This window comes from Hippocampus comes, unplaced genomic scaffold (genome assembly GCF_001891065.2).
Source record: "Hippocampus comes isolate QL1 unplaced genomic scaffold, H_comes_QL1_v1.1 scaffold261, whole genome shotgun sequence".
In the NCBI taxonomy this organism is placed as follows: domain Eukaryota; kingdom Metazoa; phylum Chordata; class Actinopteri; order Syngnathiformes; family Syngnathidae; genus Hippocampus; species Hippocampus comes.
The window spans coordinates 2,158,094-2,178,336 of NW_017805824.1; the positions used below are offsets into that span (position 1 = coordinate 2,158,094).

The 20,243-nt window shown below is 40.2% G+C and overlaps 1 long non-coding RNA gene across 1 annotated transcript; it reads right to left on the reverse strand.

The window, feature by feature from the left end:
- Nucleotides 1-3,901: 3,901 nt before the first annotated feature.
- LOC109525815 (uncharacterized) lies at nucleotides 3,902-19,863 on the reverse strand. The gene is made up of 4 exons (XR_002170209.1): nucleotides 19,773-19,863; nucleotides 7,042-7,097; nucleotides 4,514-4,652; nucleotides 3,902-4,123 (listed from the first exon to the last, which is right to left on the reverse strand). It is a non-coding gene; the product is annotated as an uncharacterized LOC109525815 (long non-coding RNA).
- Nucleotides 19,864-20,243: the final 380 nt, after the last annotated feature.

Sequence of the window (20,243 nt, forward strand, 5' to 3'; positions counted from 1 at the left end):
CAGTAGGCAGGGCACACCCTGAACTGGTTGCCAGCCAATGAAAGTAGCCAATCATTTCACAATATGAATTCACCTGTCAGGATTGTACATGTGGCATTTCCTTCAACGAGATTTAGAAGACTAGAGAAGAAGTTTATCTGTCCAGGTCACTGTTGTCATGCTTACTAAAATGTAAAAATACAACATGTAAGATGACTCTAAAGCCATAATTGAACTAGTTTCAAAGAAACAACAAGTCATCAACACAGTCAAATCAATTTCTACTTATTGATATTTACAACTTTTTGATCGGGTGATCAGCCGGTTCACTAGTTTGTGTACCACGTCTTTTCAATCAAAACCAATTTTCCAATTCAAATTGGGTTTTTTTTGTTGCGCCCCTAGTGTATGTTAATGTGTGAGTGTGTGTATAAATATCTATCTATCGATCGATCGATCAATCGATTGATCTAGTTTTCTTTACAGCAATATGTTCTATGCGCCTCCACTCGTCTCAACATGGCATTCTGATTAATGTTGTGTTTGCGGAACATGAGTTAAGCAGCAAAATCCACCTGTGTTTAGCCATTTTGCCACTTTCTGTCCACTGAAAATGACGTCACAGTTTCTCAATGACGTCACAGTTGCTCAAGTTGTTATCAGAATGCCGCGTTTAGACAAGCAGGTCTGCATAGAACACATTTCCTGAAAGAAAATGTTTCGGGTTGACTTCCCCTTTAACACACTTAGGTTAGACTCAGCAAAGTCGGGGAGAATGCAGATAGCGGAAGTCACCCAGTCCAGACGCTATAGACTCATTTGTATCACTTTATCTCACCAAAGTGACTTGGCTATCAGCTGCTTCCTCAGAGCTTAGCAAAACAGACACATTTGTAAACATTTCACACTATACCCCATTTGATCCTTTGGCTTCACCGTGTGTTGTTTTTAATCTCTTACTGGTCTTATTTCCCAAACTTCTGCAAGGGCATCAGGAGAAGCATGACAGCCATCTTTGTCTCAGGAGATATAAGCTCCAGCAATTCCTGTTTTAAATTTTCAGGGCCAGTCAGTCAAATTAGGAGGTGGAAGGTAAGGCAAGGCCAACTGTTCATACTGCAGGAGTCCAAAAGTGAGACGATGCACACAGTAGCGCACACATGGCCACAAGTGAGACTTTCAGGAGCATTATGTAAGAGCTGACAGCAGGAAGCGGTGATGATGTTCTCAATATAAATGAATGCTGTGAGCAGACCATATCCGAGAGGGATACGTTTGGGTAAAGGACTGTGAACTTTTTTTTTTTTTTGGGGGGGTGGGGGGCAGTTGATGAATTAGACATTAGAACGAATTGACGGCTGAGACAGTCAGAAAATTGTTAGAAGAAAGACGTGCCGAATATATTAGTCACCTAAGACAGTTGAGGAAGGTTGCGCAGATGAACGGTTACTACAGCAACCATCGGTGTGAGACAAAACCAAGTGTGAATTAGATGCAGTATATTTTTAGCCATTTGGGTAAATGCCTTGATTGGGATGCAAGTCATTATTTTTTTCTGAAAAAATCATTTGAAAAAGTCAAGGGTCCTCGGGGCTTCAAAGAGTCATGACTGCTTCTCAGATGTGATTTTGAATATCTTTTGGGAAAACCGTTTGTTCTCCTCATGCTCGGATGGGTTTTCTTCAAGTACCACATGAAGAAGAATTTAAAAAATGCTCTTATGTGTGATTGTGAGGGTCAACCACTTGACCAATGTCAGTTGGGATAGGCTTTAGTTATCCTGACCCAAATGAAGACAAGAAGATGCATACAAAGGATAAATATCTGAGTCAAGTCATTGAAAAGAAGAATATCGCAATAAAATCTTGCTGCTCTCAACTCAATTTGTGTTTGCATTTTGCATGGATTGGATGGCACATTTTATGACTGTACAAGCTTCACAAGAATAACTTGACATGAATAAAAACTTGAAATTCTTATCGCTGTTAAATGGCATCTGGGGAAGTTCTGGATTGAGACGGAATGCTAGCTCCTGTAATAGCCTGGCTTTTCACTCATTATTTTTGCAAATAATGTCCAAGGTTTATTAGAAGTCAGCACTCTCCCAGACATGGACTGCCTAAAGTGTATTGCAATAGAATAATACATCACTTAAGTCACAAAATTCATAAAGCTGCAGAACATCAAGAAGACAAAGCGGGACCATGCTGTAAAAGCAGGATGCACTTAGTGGTGCGCTACCGAGCAGAGTGACTGAAAGAACATCCATGCACCGAGGCATCAAAGCATAAAAGGAATTGTTGAAAATAGAATGGCACTCAAAAGAGCAGCAATCCCCACCAAGGCCAACCAGTCTAAGGACACGCTTGCACTACTGTGTGCAATCTAGGCCATCCAATTGATAAAGTGAATCGACTAACCAAGCACAACCAAAATTGCGTCGTCCAAACTACTGGGAGGAGCATATGCACAAAGATGAATTGAACATGAACCTGCTTTTGATTTTGGTTTTTGCTTTTCTGTGTGCAGTGCTGGCGTGTGGCACAGTGCTGAAGGGCACCTCTTCCGATTTCCTTTGCCAAGTCCTCCAAAAAATAATGTTGGAAACATCATTTGGGTATTAGGTCTAACAGTAGTTGTACAAAAGAGCAAATAAGAAAATTATAATGAATAAACAAACTGTAACACATTTTTCTACCAAGCTAGCCAGAAGGGGAGCGCATATGTAAGTAAATAAACGTATCACTGCCAGATCGTTAAATCGCTACGGGAATGTTTTTTTAAATGCAGTGAGATGTCTGTTTTTTTTTCTTTCCAAGTTTGTTTTGCTCAACTTCTCTCAAGGCTGTGATGAATACAATTCCAATCCCTCTTGAGAGCCTAGTGGTGGAATTTCCACACACTGAATATGCAATAGTAAATTTCCTCCAAGAAACAAAGTGACTGGAGGCTTACTGCTCTTTTTTCTAGCCCATGACACACATATCTGTGTTTCTGACGATGCCCACATTTTCAGAAGATGTCACAATATGCACATTGAGTGAATTGGTCTTTTGAGCCACAAAGCATGAGTAGGTTAACTTCCAGGGGAATCGCTGTTAGTGACGGCTAAGCCTGCCTTAAGATTGTAAACCTTTTCAGTCATCTATGTGAGAAAGGCTATACGACATGAAATTTTGATGTTACTTCTCATCCTAGAGGCCTCCACCCCCACAACCTTAATGTTTTCGATGCTCTTTGCAGTGTAAGAGAATGTATTATTTCTATGCTGCAAGAGTTTGAAAGTGGAACTCGACTTCCACAGACAATGCACCCCAGACGAAGGGCCCCCATCTGTCTGATCGGATGGGTCAGTGCCCCACTTGACCACAATGCCGACAGATTGTAACAGCAACAAAACAAAAAGCACTACGGCGAGCAAGGTCATTAATTCGACAGTAATTTGGCAGTTTGGGAGTCCTTAAATACATGACAGGTTTGATTGGGAAACGCGGAACAGGTGAGCCTGCTGGAGGGAAACACCCTTCACTCCAGCTGGGGCTGAAAATAAAACAGACAGACGTGACAAAATCCAGACAATGCAAGAACCCAGCAGACCCAATTGAAACTAAGAAGGCTGAATGTGGGATTGTCAAAATACATGGGCGGGAAAATAATACATTTAAATCGGCAAATAATTACATAACACAAGAACTAAAAGCTATCCTGCAAAAGTGACTTTTAAGGACCGATTTAAAAATGTGGTAGAATTTGCACATTTCAGCTCCAGGCGCAGGTCGTTCCAAAGTCAAGATTCTCTGACAGAGGATGCTCTATCGCCTTTAGTTTGAAATGTCGACTTTGAAACAAACTGCCTGAAGAGCTTGACCAACACATAAAACCTCAAACTAGATGTCTGGCATAGTAACGACACTGACCTGTGAGTGGTGTGAGAAGAACAAACACAGCAAACTCTTAGCTTCTCTGGTAACGGCATTGCAGTTGCAAACTATTTTCCTTGTCATTTTTATTGCGGTGAATGATGCTATCCAAACTGGTTGCTCCTTTTCATCTATTACGTCTGGCATTAAGGAGAGCTTCCCAGTTGGCATTCCGCTTCACGTCACCATCATGCAGTCTTTGGCTCAGCTGAATTTGGCGTTCCCTACGTGCAGAAGGATTTGCAATCATAAATAATAAAGCCATCTGAGAATTTGGCCCCCCAAAATGCCCAAATTTGGTCAAGGTTGCTACGTCTGCTACCCTGCTTTACCAAAAATTTAAAGTAGCCCCCAAAATGGACCAATCTACCTACCTAACAAACAGATGAATGAAACTTATGCTCAGTCCGCAAATTGAGATCAATTTGATGAGCAAAACGACCTTGAATACTGATCACTCAGCGGTGCATGCCACAAGATATATATATTTTTTGGAATTAAATATATTCCCCACCATTGAGGAAAAAAAACTCCAGCTGTCATAGCGCTGCAAATATAATTAGACATCTGGATTCCAACTTAGCCTTCTCTACTGTGCATCGAGTAAGCCTTACCCGCCATGAACATTTCCCCGAGGTATGCTGTCTTCTATTTTCAGCACAGGTGTGGAAACATGATGCCCATCAATTCTTAACTTCTTACAGCCTAACGTAGGCGTGGCCGTCAAAGTTGTCACACCTCCACAATGGGCCACTGTTCACACAAACATACTGAATGTCAGTTTCGATGTACAAATGGTGGGAAACACTAGGGAGTTGGAGCAGGTTAACATAATATGTCGTCATAGTTTGCAGTGGATCAGAGTGAGAATTTTTTTTGCCAAATTGGATGGGCGGTTAAAGCTCACGTCTCTTGCCCTAGCCTACTTTTAATTTGTTTAAACAGACCTAAAGACGTATTGTATTGTATTGCATAGTTGATGGTTGAATACTATAGATTATACGAGACATCAGCAGGGACAGTCAGGTGGTGTATCCTAAAAACTGATGAATTTGAATTGAGGGATTTGAATATTTTTAAAAATAAGTTCAAGTAAACTCAATTTTGAAAATGGAGCCGCCACCTCAGTAGAAATGTTTAAAACATGACTTTAGACCTATTTGTATAATCTTGCATTTAGTTGAATGACATGTTGTCTGTTTGATTGCCACTTCTTCTGTATTCTCCTTAGCCCCCTCCTTACCAGTTTGGAGAGGAGGCTCAGTGATGATGACCCATTTGGATGTTACTCTATAGATTCTTCTCCGATTGATCTGGACAAGATCTGAGGCAGACCACCTACTTGGAGGCACTGCTATGGAGAGTTCATCATTGACCAATGGGCAGGGTTTTGAGGAGGACCCACCTCTCTGAAAGCGTATTTCTCCAACATTTCATCTTAAATGGACTGTTATATTATTCTAACATTGAATGGCACCATATTGTGTTAAACGATGCCCACTCTGTATCAATTGCTGCCTGGTCTTCCTGGAAAGGAGGATTCCTCCATCTGCGGCCCCTTCTCAAGGTTTCTAAAATGTTTATCCCGTTTTTTTTTTTTTCCTTGTCCTCCCGAGGGTCAAGATCAGGGGCTGTCGTTAATATTTGTCAACTGTCGACATGTGAAGCCGATTTCTGTGATTAAAGACTACGTCAATAAATTTGACTTGAAAAAAACTACAAGTCATAAAAATCTTCTCTATCAATGCGAACTACAACAGTGATAATAAACATTGAATTATCATCTGTGTTACAGTTTCAATCAAAATGTCACATTATCTTTGGAAAGTGAACATTTTAATACAACCCCGTATTGCATTTTGTTACCCTGTGTGTCTAATTAAGTGTAGTAGTGTATGTGCGACAACAACTGTATACTACCTAAGTGTGACAGTAAATGTGTCACACTGAGAATTGCACGGTTTTAAACATTCATTGGCTTGTCCTTTGATTCAGAGTTATATCTTGGCTTTACCCATCTTTCACATTAAACTTTTACAGCCCCCAAATGGATGAATTCTTCACAATCCCTTAACATTTCCATAAGTGGGCTTGTAAATTTAGAATTTATACATTTAAATCGTTCCAATCTCGGCGTGGTTCAGTGCACCGATTACATCTCAACATGTCGTTTGACCTTTCATGTCCATATACTGTACACAAGCTACTTTACCTGCTTTCAATTTCATTCGCAAAACTACTACGATGACCTACGTTGGACAAGCAACAGTGATCCTAATCTTGGATGAGAATGGGTGGGTTGCATCAAGAAGGGCATCCGGTGGAAAGATTCTACCAAACAAATATGAACTGTGTTGACAACTGCTTCCTCTTCTTAGAAAAGGTTGGTAATAAAATGTCTTTTATTTTAAACCGCGGCTACACTAATAACCTGATTTAACTCATCAATATGGGTACTTTTTACGATTTGTTGGTTCAAAACTTTGATCCGAAGTGCTGGGTCAAATCCTCAACCCAATACGCTGGGTATGAATAAGCCAGCACTGACTCAGTCCAAAGTGCTGGGTTAAGTATTTCTCCCAATTAGCGATACTTTTAACCCAGCAGTTTTAAGAGTGTAGGCGGCATCAATAGTTGACTCAGTCTCACACTCGATTTGAACCTTAACATTTGGTATGCAAGCACAGTGGCACCCAATACCTGTTAAAATGTTCTAGTGATTCACTACAAAGCCACAGTTGCTTGTTCGCCTGTAGTTAGCATTTAAGGAAATACCTGCTTAGCTGGATTGGGAGCTAAGAATTTTGTATTGATTTATTATTTTTTTTCATCATTGTACACCGATGTCTTCTATGCCTCAACGGTGACGTCTTTCAGTGTGATCAAGGTCTTATGAGATGATGTAATAAATTGTGTAAGCGTACATAGGATTTATCAATTTCAGAGCGGCAAAAACAGTGAGATGTTGAAAATATACAATTGTTATGTTAATTTTATACACTTCAAGAGAGAATTTTTTTTTTTCCCTTCTGCTGGTGGGATTTGCTGTTTGCTATTCAAGTGGTACCTCGGTGAGCGCTCACAGCCCCAATGCTGTTATCTGGCCCCTGAGCCTGGGATAAGAGAGGACAGGCTTTCCTACCCTGCGTCGGCTGTCTTTAGGTGGCTCGGCTCCCGGTGTTTGTGTCCTGTGGTGACCTGGAAAGCGAAGGGGGAGAATGAGGGCTCAGTGGAGACGGGGGAGCCGATCTTGAATAATACTTGGCTGTCAATCTGCTGCTAAACCATCACTGGACCATCTCGTGGCTTCTCCTGAGTGGGTCATTTTTAAGATGCAGTGTCAAGTCAAGGTGGTTATGAAAAAGGACATCATACTCATGAAACTGCTCATACTGAGATGGCTTTAGGGTGCGATTGACTTTTGACGACTGACAATGGTAATATGCTACTCCTTCAGTGTAAGTGTTAAACCAATTCAAATCATTCAAACTTTAAGGGTGCTATTATGGTTGACCAGTGCCTGTGCGTTTGTCGTAAAACCGGGCGTAACTTAATTTTTCTGCCAGCGAAAGTCTAGTCTAATGTGTTTGGGGCCGTGTTGCGCCCACCTGGGCGTTGCAGCGCACGGAGTTGCCTCGACTCCGACTCATCAGACAATTGGAAACAGAAAGTAGTCTATAGAAATGGGCGCATTCTCATTTTTGGGCAGGGGCAAGGCCTCACCCCCCAGCGCATCTGCAAATTTGGTTCAGCGCTCTATGTACTGTATGTGCGGGGTGGAAGTCATGGTACTTCATTTATAAATAAGACACCAGCATGGGACAACCCCTTGTATCATTGTAGAAATCAACTGAATAGATTATAATCATCATCATCTTAAATTATATTTTAATTGCATCCTGGTCACTATTGCTGGGGGGGGGGCAATGGGCATCCACCTGGGAGGGGACATCCACAGCGCATTTTCCTGATCACCCATGGTGGAAATATCTCATTATGCCTTTTCATGGAGGCTGCATGTTCACTGGCTGATGAAAATGAGATGTCCACAATTCCACAACGGCAGGAGATTATTACACTTTACAATAGAGAATTTCCAAGCACAGTGCGATGACTGTAACCCGCCATCACAGTGCCTATTACGAGACGGAAGGTGGTGAGCAATTAGAGGACATTTGATTCTCATCATTTGGAATACTTAATCAGAATCAACCGAACATTTTGGTAGCTCAAAAGCTATTAGATTACAATCGCACTGTAATATAATATGGCTTAATGTGGCTTCTCCCAGCCTATCGGAAAGGACAATCAGTATTCAGTAATTACTGTGGGCTTGACGGCACCTGTCTGTCTGCACTGATACACCCTCCAGATAACAATGACCAGCCGGAATATGACAAAGATGAGCCATGATTAACAGAATTTCAAATTATATCTTCAAGACAGCAAAACCTATGGGGGTAGAATTTTTGTGAATATGTGCTACAACGTACATTTAACCCTTTTAGGGACAGTGGTTACTACAGTGGACAGTTTATCATGTTATCAGGTTACAGGGTGCATGAAAGGGTTAAGTAAACAGAGTAGTTACGCTTCACTTTTAAAGCTGCGCATGCACGTGCTTTCAGAAGATGGCTGGCGTGTGCTCCAGCATATTCAACATGCTGCATACACAGTACTCTGCAGTATCATATAAGGACTCATCTGGTCATTTCACCTGCCATTCACCTTATTATTGTGTTTATTTGTCACATTGAATAGTACACAGTAAATTTCATAGTGTACATTTAGCTCTAAAAAGACTATATTTGGTCCCAGGCTAAACAGAGTCAAATTTACACTTGGAAGGAAGTACAATATTCAGAGTACCGGTAAATTGAAGTCAAAGTCGTGGATTCATTGTACGCCTGTTAAAATCAACTCTCATTTGATGAGAACGTAAGTTATTCACCCATATTTTATCCTAATGAGAGCCTCATATTCTCTGAGTGATGTGGGGAGGGTCTCTAGTGGCCCGTTGAGGCAATTGTACTCCAAAAGGTTGAGAGAAAAATGTAAAAATAAATCTATCAATTTTACTTCACTGACTAGTCTGGCTGATGTGTCAGATGTGTCAACCAAGCAGCCTCTTCCAGGTTTGGGGGCGTTACAACTTGAGTTTTGCAGGAGGGTGGATTTTAGTGCTTACATCATTTTTACATCCACACCTATTAAATGAGTGCCAAAGTTCAGCCCAATCGAATGTCCCTTTCAGTTTAACATGAATGACAACACATTCAAAGTGCGACAAGGCTGCGTGCAGTATAGGATGTATGTAGCATATGTAGCTAAAGAGGGTCCGCCAAAACATTGAGCACATGATCTTAACGGGGCTTATCGATGTGCAGTTTACCAGAGCAGTGGTTAACGATGTTTGAATATAGATTTCACATCATCACATAAAAACATGTATTGCTCATCATAAAATAATGTGCTGTAGGTTGCATGCAAATATCCGAATCAATACGATAAGGCCCCCCATCTCATATCTTTGTCTCGATCCAACCCCTATTATTAACCACTTGGCCACATGTGCCCATCGGCCTGCTTGTCATGCAACAACGGCTTTACAGAAAGGGAATTTCTCTCAGGGAAATATAAGTAGAAAGCAATGATTAAAACTCAAAGTATACAGTATATGTTGGATGTGCAGCAGAGGTGCACTCAACCAACAGAGTACAGAGGCAGACGTACTGTAACAGCAGGAAGGCACCAGCTTTAATTCCAGGCTTATTGATGAATTTTAATTGGAAAGATTATTAGGGAAGCAGACTTGAATCACTGACCTATGCCTCTCACTTTGAACGTCCTGTTTAATGGACTCATGCTCTTTAATCACAGCACATTAGCACTTCTACCTTCACTGTGGAAGATAAAGTAACGTGAAATTTCTTTCAAACAATTCAATAAATATTTTCCGGATCTGAGTTAAATAAATACAACGAATTCTAACAAATTTTACATCGACGTGTTGCCCAAAATGCATTTCCTGAACACTTGGGCCAACTTCACTGCTGTATTTCAATGTTGGTCATGATGGCAGTGCTGACGTCTCCTAAGTATTTTTTCATGCTGTATTTGGTGTAAAAAGTTTGATAATAACTTCTCTATGCTGTCCAATGTGGAGGCACTATTCATCGCCATGAATCAGACCTGCAACATTTGCACATTTGCTCAGTTTGTCGCCATTTGAATTGTATGAAGCCATCCTTCCTCAAGCACTGCCCTCTGAGGGAAAACATGATGGCGTGTCGCTGTGCGGGTCCTTAAAATGAACAATGACCCTTGTGTCCTTGCAGGATATTTTCTCTCCTATCTTGACTGCGATACCACCTTCTCCTCTGTGCTCTATTAAATGAAAAAAAACCAAGACATCCACCGCCTGTGCAGTGTGGCCATGTTTATTATGGCTTTGTTTGAAGAAAACTATAATATCCCATTCCATGAGTACCAGTGTTGATACTTTGGCTTAAGTCACGGTAATTTAAACAAACTGCAGAGCAGACCTGTTGGTGTCACAAAAAGTAATTTGGCCCTTCAGCCACGCACTTATTTTATGATCAGTATCTACATTATTCTATAGTTCCAATCTGTAAAATTCAAGCTTCACTTTAAAATGGTTCTGCAATTTTACAGTCCTGTCAAATGTGTGTGGCGACTGTGTTGACGAGGGAAAACAGAAGTACCTCACCATAGTGAGTCACAGGGTCAGAGGACTATGTGACTTCATCCACAGTGACAAAGTGAACTCAATTTAGAACTGCAGCAGGTCACATGAGGTGGAATTGGTTTGGCTTTTCTTGTGAACGCTTTATGGCCATATACTAAAAATTCAGCTTCTGCACTGGCCATAATATGAGTCAGACTTTTACGGAGGCAGCTCTAAAGCATATCAAGCAAAGCTGTCTCCCAATAGTTACCTTCTCATTAAAAGGCGTGATTAGTATTTGATCAGAAAAAAACACCTTAACATGGTATACTTGGAGTAGTATTATTATTTATCCATCCAGGCTTTGAGGCTGTTTTAATTTAACTGGAACTGGGGCCTGAGTCAAATGCGAGAAACTTCTGAACAATTCAAAAAAAGCAGTCAGTATTGGCACAAAACCTCCAGGCTTCTGTTCGACAGAAAACGTGCCAGGAAAAGCCTACTAGAACAATTGAATGGTACGCGCCACGCGGTGAAATAACAGGGGCATGCATTCTATACAAACATCATATCGTGAAGATCGACACATGCATATTGCATTTCAAAAGTGAAACGTGGTAAAAAGCATCAATATTGAACAGGTTAGTTCCATTTTTTACAACTCATCTCAAGTGTCTTTATTCGCATCAATATTGAACAGGTTCGTTCCATTTTTTACAACTCATCTCAAGTGTCTTTATGTCTTCTCTGGCTGTTTGCTGTTTCTTGTGGCTAGTCTGCCAACTGCTGGCAATCAAACAGCCATGACCTTTTAATGTCCTCCAAGCTTTTCTAATATTTCCCCACAACCTTTTGAATACATAATGACATTACCTCCTAAAAGCAATTTAAACCTCCAGCTATAATCGTCACAACACTTTCTCCAAAAGTGAAATCATTTTCTCCTCATGACTGCAAATGCTGCTAATATGTGCACTTTGTCCGTCCCTCTCACTTGCTTACCTAAATTAATTAGCTTGGGGTAAATTGCCTCTGTCGCTATGGTGGCGCTTTGTGAGGAAAAGAGCTTGAGAGTCACAACAGAAACAGAACAATGGGTTCCCTGAATCTAATTAAGAAAAAGGAATGTGAACTCTCTACAGCACATAGAAAGAGCAAATGCCCTGCCTCAGTCTCGCCTTTAGTACATGCGGAGAGAAGAATTGGAGTGATAACGAGTGATTTCCCCCTCGTGCTCTCCGGGGCTCGGAATGCAGCAGAATTTCAGACTTGATTTTTATGCTGGAGAGGTGAACACAGCATGTAAGATATTAATAAGACGCGTCACTCGTGAATGCTGTCAAATTGGAATCCTTGCAATTTTTCCGCCCAAGTGGCTGACAGTAGGAATTCACGCCTTCCGCAAAGCTACAGTTGCGCTCACTTACATGCTTATTCAACCATTTCTCGAAATCTTAATCTTCTTGGGGACGTATGGGATTTACTCAGGTGCCAAACTGGAATGCGCCTCATTAGAGAAATCGAGATTCCGTATTTGACCATTGTCATGTGAAGGTCATGTTGTGTATAAATCTTATGATCACCACCACACTGTGACTCTACATGTGTTGAGTCTCATTTTTGAGCATTGACGGTGTCATTTTTTTGTTCCCAGTGAGGTGTGCAGTAAAGATCTAGGGTTTGAGGTGAGTGGCTCACCGCCAGCTGAAACCTTTGTGTGTGATAAATATGCAAAGAACACAGAAATCAAGAAGGGGGCAAATATGAAAATGTAGACGGATTAAACAGAATGTGCTGTACACTCACGATATATTACCGGATTGAAAGAAGCGAAGGGATTTAAATTCATAATCTTCAACACGTCCTTGCGTTGCTTTGTGAAGTTGTGAGGAGCTGCATAGAAGATGAAACACCTCCAGGAGGGAAGCAGATGTTGATTGATGTGATTTGTACAACAGAAACCTGCAGTGCATCTTGCATTTGATCGTACAGTTTTGCATCATTAGCAAGAGGGTGCAAGACATATGTTATATTTTTACGTCCGTTTTAACTCGGAGACGATGTCAGTTTAATTGGCAAAGTTTCATTCTGAGTAACAGACATAATGAAAGATGACATCACTATGAGGAATTTTCTTTAGAGGTAGGCTTTGGCTGATTTCGTCCCCACGGGCTGTCCAGCTTTTCTCTTCACCAGGAAATTTTGAAAAAAAAAATCATTGCAAAAAATAAATAAATAAACAGTTTGTGACTGTTAAAATTGCTGTCCAATGTCATTGCCATCGTTTGCAACCTTGAAAAACCCCCAACATTCGCTAAACCTGTGCCGCTCTGTGAGCTATGGGCTTGAGTGACATTAATTCCTGTAGTGAGCGCTTCTATGGAGAGGCAAACACTATAGCCATATAATTGATGCCTTTGGGTCAATCGTCCTAACATTTGGTGTTTTTTGATGTGCGTGTCAGTACAGATGTCAATGTACTGGAAATTTGGGTGACAATTGCAGTTTGGAGAAATGAGGCGACATTTAGTTTTCGCACATTACGCTTTTAGACTTTTACTGGCAGTCACAGTATAGCAAGGGATGTCCGAAATAAAACTAGATTCTTTTTTTTCGTCTTTTTTCAATTCTGCAGCAGATGCCCGTTGAACTGGGTAGCCTGTTCAAGGGGATATATCAGAGCGTCCTCCATAATGGATGTTGCCTACATATTAGCCATAAAATCAGCAAATAATATTCCTAAATTCCGAAGTGACCAGGATGCTATTAAACTCCAAAGAGTAATTGAACAAGGCACAAATTGCTGCCGCATAAAATACAGCTGCGGCGTCGATGTACTCAAGATGGCGTTTATGTACTGTTATGTACTGTATATGTACTATAAATGTTGTCTATGTTATACGGTTGGGAGGGGTGGGAGGGATGCTGTCAGGTATATGAAGGACATGTAAAGTTAATGTCGTAGTGTTCACACATGACATGCACACTCAATGGCTTCGCAAAGCGTGATGTGCAAATTAGAACCCCCCCACCCCCCTCCAGACGATAGTGCCCAACGCCCTGTGCAATATCTGTGCATAGCGAGTTGTTATCCCTTTCTGAGACAATTACTTTTTGCTTCTTTAATTTCATTTCTATCTCAAAATGCAGTCAATCTTTGTGCACTCAATTGAGAATGCCCAGTCGCCAGTTCAATTCAGACATCAGTAAGGATGTTGAACTAGAAGGCAACATGCAACACAACGCTTAAGCAATGGATTGAGGGACATGAGCTATAATTACCCAGTCCTTCTGTCGAGACTTAATTGCACTTAACATATCACAGAAGTGTAAACATAACAATAAAGCCTACACAGACAGACCTCCACAAAGGTTGAGTGCTGACGCTAGTGGTAGATTATCCCGCATTTCATTAGCCACGAGTTTAGTTGGTACAATATAGTGGGATAAGAGAAATGGAGCAGGGAAAGAGCTGACTACACACAAGACACCAAGTCTGGTTGTAAATTTTGAAATGTGGAAGATTTGACAGTCGTCAGTAGTCTGATATCCACATTTGTGCTAAAATGTAAAGGTTTTCCTCCTTCGGCCATTCCAAACCCTTGCAGCAAATTGAAGTATACGCTGTTCATATTCAAATGTATTTAGTGGCAGTTACAAAAAAAATAAAAATAAACATTCAACCTCAAAAGTACGACTGCAAAACAACATCAGTGAATTTGATTTGTCCTGCGGTTCGTGTATGGTGAGTGGACATGCATAGACTGTGAATGTCAATATCTAACAATGCTAAAAACCAACAACGTAGTCTTCTGGGACACACTGAAGTTGCTGGAGACAAAAAAAAAAAAAAAAAAAATCATACCTTAAATTTATTCATTGCACATAAAGCTTCACGGGGACAGGCATGAGCATTAATACTCTGCACCGAGATGATTACCATCAGGGATTTTGTGGGGTAAAACAGTCAAGTAAGTGAGACTGGGGAGGTCGAAGAGGATCCACACTTGAACAAAAGCCAGTTGGGTCATCTACAGTTTCACACAAAAGACGCAGACACAGAAGGCATACTGATCTTCTGCAGTAACATGCTTTGGGAGGAGCCTTTTATCAGAGTTCACAGAAACACTGGAAACAAGATCCAGTCAAGTGCAGATTGGGCAGACAAAAAATTAAACTCTGCTTTTTCTGGTTTGTTTTTCTGTATTTCGAAAAACCTTTATCAGCATTTATGAACAATCAGAAGTTGTCATATGCAAGTAATGCTACTCCATGAAGCATTAAAAACAACCAAGCGATAATCGCTGTGTCTTTGATTGTGATGGACTAAATTTCCATCATGTGTGGTTAGATATTGTCAAGCCAAACGTGTCCACATGGCCAGCGTGAAATATGAATTGATATATAACCTTTTAGAAATCAAAGAGGACACAGATTGCTCACTGAATCGTGTCGTAAAGGGAACGCACGCCATGTGCTCAATAAATGCTAACATTGGCCAAAAATGTAATTGTCCACCCTGTTAACAAGCTCATTTACTTTTCTGTTTGCAATACAAAAAATAAGTGAATGGAAAACTTATTTATTTATTTTTTTTTTCGGGCAGAATGAACAGGTCTTGGAGGCAACACTTTGTGATTTTGGCTGAAACACTACAGGGATGACATTTACTCAGACACAACAGAGCTGTCAAAACCTTCCAAATCAAGACCCGTTTTGTGGTTTCGGACCATAAAATATTGACGTCGCCTGAAAACAAACAATCCAAAACGACACCGATTTCTGTTCTAAACCACATTGTGTGAACAGTCCCAAGTAAAACATGCATGAAAACCCCCCCACAAATAACACTAACAATAATACAATTGTAACATTTATTCATACATACGTCATGTTGTTTGAAGCGATTGTATTAATGTACCAGTCATATTTATTCTAGCAATGTCATTCTGGTGATGAGCAGCTCACAAATACAGTTTATCGTAGGACACAAAGTTGGAAAGCAGATGAAGTTCAAATAAATAAATCAATAAATAAATAAATGTCCAAAACCTGACAGCGAGTTACCTAGAACACCATAAGGTTACCGGCACTGTACTTAGAGTTAACTCACTTTTATTCAGATCCCATAGCTTAGTTGTTAAAATTGCAGTCTAAACAGGTTGCTGGCTTGAATACCAGCTACCACTGAAATCCTGTTGAAGTACCTGTGAGCAAGCTACTGAACCTCTAGTTCAGGGGTGTCAAACTCATTTCACATTGTGGGCCACATATAGCCTCGGTAGATGTAAAGTGGGCCGGACCATTAAAATTAGACCATACTCTGCTAAAAATAACCAAAATAATGCCTTTCCTTTGTTTTGGTCTAAAGAAGCACAAGAACATGAGGAAAATGTTGAAATTTAATAAACAGATCTAGCGGATACTCCATGAATTGCACCTTATTAAAAGTAGTCATTCTGTGTCTCTGATGAATTTTTTCACTTTTAAATTATCCTGCGGGCCTGATCGAACCTCCTTGCGGGCCGGTTCCGGCCCGCGGGCCGTATGTTTGACATTTCTGCTCTAGTTGTTTCTAAAGCATGATTTGTTTTTATTTATTTATTTTTTGTGACTTGAATAAAACTAGATTTTATGCAATATTCGTATACAGATTTGGTGTACTGAACCTGTGGCAGTGGAGATAAGTATTGATCTGTAATACATGTATTTATTTATTTATTTATTTTTAAGTTGATTTCCTCACCGCACTTGGGGGAAAGTTGTTTCAGGTAATCTATTTAACGTGAGACATTTGGGGCAAGAGTGTAAATCAATGTTTAATTTCCTCTCAGCCGAACAACCCTCTCCTCTTCTCATTGAGCTCTCCTCCCACCCACAACAGCACGATGCTGTTTGTATCGCCCATCGCACGTGAATATTTGTGGCCAGTTTAATAATGACAGGTTGATTTATGGATCTTGAGGAGTAAGTCAATAATTGGGTTAAAAGATGCACTCCTTGAGGTCAAGTGATTCTCATACCTATCCAATTGACTGAAAATCAGATTACTGCATGCAGAATGAACCTCATCTGTATACCTTATTTCAGCATTATCGAGAATCCGCAGTGCATTTTTAAATGACCACATAGTGCGCAATTAAAGAAACTCATTTGTGCTTGAATTCTTAATTGAATAGTCACACACTGAAGAGCAAAAAGCCGAATGTGCAGCCAATACCCAAGGCAACAGTAATTATCAGCAAATGTTTAGGAGGATTATTGGTCAATTCATTCCAAACTAGAATGGCAAATATGTTCAGTAGGGCTCAGATTTCCACCAAGGCTCAACAATCCTATTTTGGATCAGCAAAAGTCTCTCCTTCTCAAACCAACTGTCCGAGGCAGATGGAAGCCCCACAGAGCTGGGTTTCTCTTGAGGAGTGTGATTCTTGACCTGCTTAATGTGTAAAGCACTTTGAGATAACCTTTGTTGTGCACTGGCACCATATGAAAAAAAAAAAATCACTTCCTGTTTTCCCAGATGCTCTATGTACTATTGATTTGCTTGGCAAAACATCTCAGACTACTCTTGCCGAGGCCATTAGCGCTCTGATCAGAAGGCGTTAAGACAAACAGAGTTCAGCAAATCTAAAGCGTTTAAATTGCTATGGTCCTAAAACGCTTACAGAAGGCCCAGCAGGGAGCTCAAGGAATACACATTTTTATTTTAAACTAGCTCAGTATTCAGTATTCAAAGGGGTCCAATTATTATTATTACCCTAAAGATAGTACTTACTTTGCAGCATATTTTTGATGATTGGATCGCTACTGTACTCTATTCACACAACAGTGGTGCATGCAGTCAATAGCTCTCTGAGATAGTCGCTGGCCAGCATTGCCATAGACAACATTCATCGTCTATATGCATAACATATGCTCGACGTAAGTCAAGGTTGAAGCCATCTGTAAAGATGCTTCAACCCTCTGCTTGGGGATGTATACATCGGTTTACACTCAAAGCCAGAACTCATGTGTAATGCCATGAAATTAAGACCAGATCATTACATTTGATTGTATGAGGCTATTCTAATACAATTTTGCACATTTTGTGCCTGAACCCAGAACCTCAGAAGTGTGAGGCAGACATGCTTACCACTGATTCTCCGTGCTTCCAGTGTATCGTGTTTGTAGATATGACTCATCGGTATTCATTGCCGCTTTATCATAGCCGATTCAATTTCACCCCGGAGGATGCCTTTTGGAAGAAATATGTTGGTTTCGTGCTCCCTTTGTGGCACTCGGGTGTGCAGCTTTCTGCAAACACCTATGTTTTTGTTTCTAAGCCATAACGAGATGAAAACACCCACACTAGTGTCAGATTCATGGCGATCAGATATTGAAACAATTGGCGTGGCAACATTATTGTAGAATTCAATATAGACGATAGGTGGAATTGGATTCTGGTCTCATCCTTGAAAAAAAAAAAAAATACCCAAAGAAAGTTAACGTTAGCTGCGGTCAGATTTCAGTGGTGAAGTCAGATACTGTCATGTCACCTTCTACATTATAAAAAGGCCTCAAGCAATTTTATTTTATCACATGAAGAAAGAAAATGATTTGAGTCGCTTTGGTACAAACACTAACATCGACCGTCTGTGTTGGTCGATTCTTTGCCTGTTAATCGCATATCATACTTGATATGCTATTATCAAGTTTGAATGGTGCAAAAGAGCATTCATTTATACTTCCTATCAGGGCATTTGGCAAAGAAGCAACAACTTTTTTTTTTTTTTTGCATTTTCATTTGCAAGCATTTCATAACAGAACAGCTATCCCAGTCACTCAACCATACTGCTTCAAAATTTCTGCATTAGTCACTACTTATTGTTTAAAAATTATTCAAAAAAATTACAGCATTCAACACAATTGGTAGAAGTCAAGAGGGCATCTTCAGTTGTTGGTAAAACCATTTACGCAGCTGGCATCATGGGAATTTAAATGCAAAAAAAAAAATGTTTTGTGGGGGGTTGTGCACATTCCGTTGGATTTGGGATATTCTTGTAAATTATTTTTACTGTTTGTAAATTAGAAAAGAAGAATCGTACGAACGTGATTCATCACCCGTTGACAGGCCAGTCCCAGGTCTTTCCAGGATAAAAACAAAAAAATAGTTATGCAACGTCTTATAATAATATATTTTTTAAAAAATGGAAAATGTAAGAAAAAAAAATACATGAATATATCGGCCTTCATCAAAATAATTCACACACTGGCAAACTAGGGCACATTTCAAAACCATCATTCAGAGTTTTCCCGAAAACTCAGAAAAGCAAACTGAAGTTAGTCCTCGGAGTGTAAGTAGGTCACGCAGGGAACATGATAGCTACAACAGGATTCTTTTTCCTTCTCCTTGTGGTTCATAGCTATGATAGAAGTTGTTTTGACATGACTGGAGTTACATCTGCGCAACACAGCTGAGAGTCATGGGAGCTCACAGGTTGAGGCAGGCAGCGCCTTACATCTCACCAGTAAACACCTTTTTCAAGCTCGCTGCAAGCCCTCTTTGTAGCTTGTCACAAAATAGAAGCTACCTGAAGGACCATTAATCCTATAGAAATCCGAGAAAAAAAACAACTTTTTGTCACCACAGAAAGTGTTTTCTTTATGATTTGCTTGCCAAACAGAAACTGAATGCACACAACCAAGCATCTGACTTCATTTCCTCATGATGCAGTCACTGAATCTTTTTTTTTGTAACTGAATGGCATGTATGGTTTATCTTGGTTATGTAACTTGTCTTATAAAAGGTGCAATGTGTTCTCTGTCAATTACAAGGAGTAGCAGGGCAGATCAAAACTAGCCTTCTCGATACAATTTTGGGGTTTGGGTATTACAATGCCATATCTCCGAAACAACAACTGCCTTGAAATTCCGACATTATATACTGTTTTGGGCGTAAATTGTTTGCGGCAACTTCTGTAAATCATGTTCTTGAGAGCGTTGGTGGACTGTAGGATGTTTAGGGGGAAGCTCTTGTTGTTTACTGATGTGAACAACTTCAAAATAAGACAAACTGTGGAATCTCTTCTGTTAATTGATTTCACTTCTCCTGCTCTTGTGAATCTAGCACAATTAACATCAAGGTATTGACATCCATATATTATTTGGTAAAGTAAGGTTTATTTTGAAATTTGATTTCTCACCACGTAGGCAGCGTGTTACTGTCATGCAGAGCATGAGCAGTTTTTTGCTGCAGTTGACTTGCCCTCTTCATCTTGAGAGTGTTCACGTAAACAAGAGGGTACCTGAAGAAAAAAAAATGCCTTGAGAATGTTTTTTTGTTTTTAAACCAAGGCACTCGAATTACTCGCGGCCTCGCTTCACCCCGAACGCAAATAGCCAAACATTTGAGTTTCCTAACAGGGTGGGCATTTTGGGCTAATGTTAGCATTTATTGAATAAGCAAATGGTGAACCTTCACTCAACAATGTGATTGACTTAGCAAGCTGACGATGTACCGTTTAGCTAATTTAGAATTTCGGAAAGGTTTTTATACTAATGAATATTTCACACATCAGCAATCTCCAATTTCACACAGATTACAAAAATTATGACACTTGCATAACTTCGTAAATTGCTGTCAACTTACCCTACAATGACAGGGTGTACAGCAA